This window comes from Panthera onca, chromosome D2, assembly GCF_046562875.1.
Source record: "Panthera onca isolate mPanOnc1 chromosome D2, mPanOnc1 haplotype 2, whole genome shotgun sequence".
NCBI classification, from domain to species: Eukaryota; Metazoa; Chordata; class Mammalia; order Carnivora; family Felidae; genus Panthera; species Panthera onca.
The window spans coordinates 58,249,107-58,255,429 of record NC_138349.1 but is presented as its reverse complement, the minus strand read 5'-3'; positions in this window follow the sequence as shown (position 1 = coordinate 58,255,429).

The following is a 6,323-nucleotide window of genomic DNA, read 5'->3' as shown; positions in this document are numbered from 1 at the left end:
ATGGATGGATCCCTCTCTCCCAAAGTTACAGAATTTTTAAAAAATTCCACAAATTAGGGGATGCTTTGTTTAAATTAAAAAAAAAAAATCGGCACCTGGGTGGCTTAATCAGTTAAGCATCAGACTCTTGATATTGGCTTGGGTCGTGATCCAAGTGCACACTTGGTATCAAGCCCTACATTGGGTTCTGTGCTGAGTGTGGAGCCTGCTTGTGATTCTCTCTCTCTCTCTCTCTCTCTCTCTCTCTCTCTCTCTCTCTCTCTCTCTCTCTCCCCCTCTTTCTCTCTCCCCTCCCTACTTGTGCCCTCTTGCCCTCTCACTCTCTCTCTCAATAAATAAACATTTAAAATAAAAAGAGGGGCACCTGGGTAGCTCAGTTCGTTAAGCATCCAACTTCAGTTCAGGTCATGATCTCACAGTTCGTGAGTTGGAGCCCCTCATCTGGCTCACTGCTGTCAGCACAGAACCCACTTCAGATCCTCTGTCCCCGTCTCTCTGTGCCCCTCCCCCACTCATGCACCTACACTTGTTTGCTCTCTCTCTCTCAAAAATAAACATTAAAAAAAATATCCTAACATTCATTTCTTGTTCTCAAGAGAATTAAGATAAACAACATGGGAAGCGCTGCTGGCTACCCACACCTGACTGCAGTACCCACAGCTGGCTGCAGTACCTGGGCAGCTCCCAAGCCTATGGGTTTCTTTCTTTCTTTTTTCTTTCTTTCTTTCTTTCTTTCTTTCTTTCTACCACTATTTTGCTTAACTTTCTTGCCAAATACCAAATTTTTTAAATTGAGGTATAATGCACATAACACGATAGTAATTTCAAGTGCACAACACAATGATTTGCTATTTGTATATATTGCAAAAAGATCACCACAGTAAGTCTAGTTAATGTCTGTTAACCATTCATAGTTATAAAATTTTTTTCTCATGTTGAGAACTTTTAAGATCTGCTCTCAGCAATTGTCAAATATGCACTAACTATAGTCACCATGCTGTACATTACATCCCCATGACATTTATTTCATAACTGCAAGTTTATACATTTTGACCCTATTCAGTCTCTTCAGTAAGTCTGTACCTTTTGACCTATAAGCAATAACATTATTAATATTTTAGATATACAGTTTTTAATCAGAGTTTTTACTTTCTTAACAGAATAGCTTGAGTATTTTTGAGGGCACTAAATGCTTCAAAAAATGCTCAAAAACATCATTTTATTTTTATTTTTTTTAATTTATTTTTTAATATATGAAATTTACTGTCAAATTGGTTTCCATACAACACCCAGTGCTCATCCCAAAAGGTGCCCTCCTCAATACCCATCACCCACCCTGCCCTCCCTCCCACCCCCCATCAACCCTCAGTTTGTTCTCAGTTTTTAACAGTCTCTTATGCTTTGGCTCTCTCCCACTCTAACCTCTTTTTTTTTTTTCCTTTCCCTCCCCCATGGGTTTCTGTTACGTTTCTCAGGATCCACATAAGAGTGAAACCATATGGTATCTGTCTTTCTCTGTATGGCTTATTTCACTTAGCATCACACTCTCCAGTTCCATCCACGTTGCTACAAAAGGCCATATTTCTTTTTTTTCTCATTGCCACGTAGTATTCCATTGTGTATATAAACCACAATTTCTTTATCCATTCATCAGTTGATGGACATTTAGGCTCTTTCCATAATTTGGCTATTGTTGAGAGTGCTGCTATAAACATTGGGGTACAAGTGCCCCTATGCATCAGTAAAAAAAACATCATTTTAATAGACTTACAATAAATAGGCTTATATGTATAAGGTATATAAATTATTTAACCATTTCCCCTTTGGTGAATACTGATTTCTAATTTTTCAATTGTATAGATAATGTAGTGATCAAACTTGTTGAGCATCATCTGCGTTTCTGATTCTTTAATTACAAGAGATTCCTAAAAGCGAAATCCCTGGGTCAAAGTATATAAGACATCTTAACTTACACATACAGTTAAATTTACCTTCAGAAAGAGAGTACCAATTTAGACAGCAAATGAGAGCATTCCACCATTGACAATGTGACAAACAAAATGTATCTTGGGTTTTTATTTGTGTTCTGGATTATTCTAACCAGACTGTACAGAGCAGAGAGAACCTTTTCTTGTTTTTCATCACTCCTATGATCTCAGTTCCTGGAGCAGTGCCTGGCACACAATAAATATTTATTGAATGAATTATGTAAGTAAATAGTATGCTAAGCATACATCAAAACTGGAATTTCATACATTGCTGACAAATACTTAGGGGTTCTCAACACAGAACCTGTTAGGAAAACAAGTAAAGTTTGCCTGTTAGGAAAATAAGTAAAGTTATGCACCATAAGATGGGACTGACATAAGCTCTAGTTTCTAGCTTAGAGACTCCTTTTCCAGGTTCTTCTTCTTGCCCTGCTTGCTGTGTGCACCAAATTACTAATGCAGAATGCAGAAGTAACAGACTATAAATCCCCCCCCCCCCCCATGCTTGTGCTTGAGGCTCAGACTTCTAGAGAATGATCTCCTTTGAGCCCACCGGTGTAAAATAAACCTCCTGCCTTCCAAGATCTCCAAGTACTGCTTGGTTTTTCCTCCAGCGTTCCAACCTGGTTCCGTAACATATTTGGTTCCCTGACCAGGAAACCCAACCGGGCTGGCCCATTGTTACCACCGGTTTGGGAAAATGACAAGGCAGTGACGGAATGAGGAATCACAACAGAGAAGGCAAGTCCTGCCTGAATTTCGGCAGTCTCTCGCTCGGTCGCCTCAGGCTGGCCCCGCTCCGCCATTCCCGCCGGACACCAGGAGACTTGGCAGGTGAGGACCTGGACCTGACGTCGGAACTGGTAAGGCCAGGCCCCAGTCTAGTCAGGCCCACTCACAAGAGTGGAAGGGGGACCTGATCACTCCCCGGAGACTTCAGTGGTCTCACAGGTAGGAATTCTGGTACAGGGCCCCAATTCAGTCCAGCCCACCCTTAGAGGTGCAAGGGGGACCTGATCACTCCCCAAAGACATCATAGGTAGGAATTCTGTGGGAGGGAATGTAATAACCTCTGGTGTGTATGTGAGTGTGAACATGCGACTCGGTCTGGCTCGCCTGCCAAGTTCGATTCTGTGGCTCCACAGGTGGGCACCGTTAAGGTTCCCAAAAGCCCACAGGGTTTGTGTGGGCCCGTCTGCGATTCAGTGGTGAACGGCGTACAGTCCATGGCGGCATCAGGCCAGGGAAGGTCCAGCCGCCAAAAGGGGGGAAGCCCAGAGCCCCCTTAGCAAAAGACTTACCGCAAGGAAAAGGGATACTGGAAGAATGAGTGCCTGAATCGGAAGGGGCCCCCAAAGCCCAGCCGATATCAGGAGGAACCTCAAGAAGGGGACCTTATTGGTCTGGGCTGAGATAGAATCAGACCGAAGGTGACACTTACTCTCTATGTTCCTCTGCCTAATAGATGTGAGGGCTTCTCCCTCATTCATTTTCCGGGTTAACAGCTATAATTGGAGCCAACTGTGGTTAGTCTTCCTCGGGACAAGGACTTTAAGGAATATTCCCAAGCAGTTGCTGCTTCGCCTTCCCCTCCCCCTCAGGTTTCTGCACCAACTTGGGTGTGGTCCTATACCATCCTCAGTGCCTCAGGCACCAATGGTTCCTCCTCCCACCCTCGAGGTCAAGGAGCAAAGTGCACCCCCTTGGACCACCCACTTCAGATGCCTCCACTGGTGTCCCAGGTGAAAATTGACGATGGGGAAAAATTGATTGGCTTTTAAGTGGACGCAGGCAAAACATATTCGGTGTTTAAACTAATTTAAGTTTGGGGCACCTGGGTGGCTCAGTCAGTTAAGCATCCGACTTCAGCTCAGGGCATGATCTCGTGGTCTGTGAGTTTGAGCCCCGCGTCGGGCTCTGTGCTGACGGCTTGGAGCCTGGAGCCTGCTTCGGATTCTGTGTCTCCTCTCTCTGCCCCTTCCCCACTTGTGCTCTGTCTTTCTCTGTCTATCAAAAATAAATACATGTAAAAAAAAATTTGGCCAACTAATCTTTGACAAAGCAGGAAAGAATATCCAATGGAATAAAGACAGTCTTTTCAAGTGGTGCTGGGAAAACTGGACAGCAGCATGCAGAAGAATGAACCTGGACCACTTTCTTACACCATACACAAAAATAAACTCAAAATGGATGAAAGACCTTAATGTAAGACAGGAAGCCATCAAAATCCTCAAGGAGAAAGCAGGCAAAAACCTCTTTCATCTTGGCCGCAGCAACTTCTTACTCAACATGTCTCTGGAGGCAAGGGAAACAAAAGCAAAAATGAACTCTTAGGACCTCATAAAAATAAAAATCTTCTGCAGAGTGAAGGATAAACAATCAGCAAAACTAAAAGGCAACCAGAAGATATTTGCAAATGACATATCAGATAAAGGGTAAGTACCCAAAATCTATGAAGAACTTCTCAAACTCAACCCCCAAAAAACAAATAATCCAGTGAAGAAATGGGCAAAAGACATGAATAGACACTTCTCCAAAGAAGACATCCAGATGGCCAACCAACACATGAAAAAATGCTCAACATCATTCATCCTCAGGGAAATACAAATCAAAACCACAATGAGATACCACCTCACACCTGTCAGAATGGCTAACATTAACAACTCAGGCAACAACAGATGTTGGTGAGGATGTGGAGAAAGAGGATCTCTTTTGCATTGTTGGTGGGAATGCAAGCTGGTGCCGCCACTCTGGAAAACAGTATGGAGGTTCCTCAAAAAACTAAAAATAGAACTACCCTATGACACAGCAATTGCACTACTCACCATTTATCCATGGGATACAGGTGTGCTGTTTCGAAGGGACACATGCACCCCCATGTTTATAGCAGCACTATCAACAATATCCAGAGTATGGAAAGAGCCCAAATGTCCATTGATGGATGAATGGATAAAGATGTGGTATATATATATATATATATATAATGGAGTATTACTCGACAATCAAAAAGAATGAAATCTTGCCATTTGCAACTACATGGATGGAACTGGAGGGTATTATGCTAAGTGAAATTAGAGAAAGACAAAAATCATATGACTTCACTCATATGAGGACTTTAAGATACAAAACAGATGAACATAAGGGAAGGGAAACAAAAACAATATAAAAACAGGGAGGGGGACAAAACAGAAGAGACTGATAAATATGGAGAACAAACTGAGGGTTACTGGAGGGGTTGTGGGAGGGGGAATGGGCTAAATGGGTAAAGGGCACTAAGGAATCTACTCCTGAAATCATTGTTGCACTATATGCTAACTAATTTGAATGTAAATTTTTAAAAATAAAAAATTTAAAAAAAACATAATTTTTAAAAATGCAAAAAAAATTTTTTGAACTAATTTAAGTTCGTTGGACCTGTGTTTAAAGTTATCAGCAAAGGTCAAATAAGCTCATGTTATCTCTGTTGCAATTTGTTAGCAAAAAGATGACTTAAAATGATAGTTAATTTTGTCTGTCTCAAAGTTTTCATGGGTAATTGTTAAGATAGCTTTTAAGGTCTTTGGTAACCTGAAACTTTCCAAATAGGATGGAGTGCTAAAGCTTTGATTACTCAACATAGGTTTGTGTTTTTAACTTCTTATTGCAGAGAAACGAAGGCTGTTTGGACCTGATGGAAAACACGCTTTGTGCTTAATTGGTTCATGAACTTACCATCTAAAAAAATTCTGGTGTAAACAAGGAAAGCAACCTTGTATGTAGGAAAGTAGGAGGTATGTAAGAAAGATATAAGGAATGGAAATACATTTTTTATTGAGAGTAAAAGAAAATAATTTTGTCCTAAATGAGACTGGTTGTTTGGAGAGAAATGGTTTTGGTACGAAGTTTGAAGGCAAAGGAAAGTTGTAGAAGGTTTGTGAAGGGAAATCTTTGGAACGGAATTTTGTGTGTGCTCAGGATGGACTAAGGTTGAGATAAATGGAATTTGAAAAGTACACTGGTATAAGGTTGAAATCCTGCCTTTCTCTGTGTTCAAAAGACAAAGTTTTCTTGGACTGTTGATCTGCTCTTGATAAGACAGTGTAAACAAAGGGTTTTTTTTTCTCTGCTGGGAAAACCAAAGCTTTAGATTTCATTTTTATGAGGTCTTTGATGAAAGAATTTCTAGAACTGAAAAGCTGCGTTCAAACTGAACAAGAATTAGATACATAGGACTAAATGAACTGAGGAAGATTATAGTTTTGAGACTCTTGTTGGAAATATTGCTGGTTCTCTAATGTTTGCTCTTCCAGATTAAGAATACACAGAAATTCATTTGTAAACTGAAGCGTTTATCTT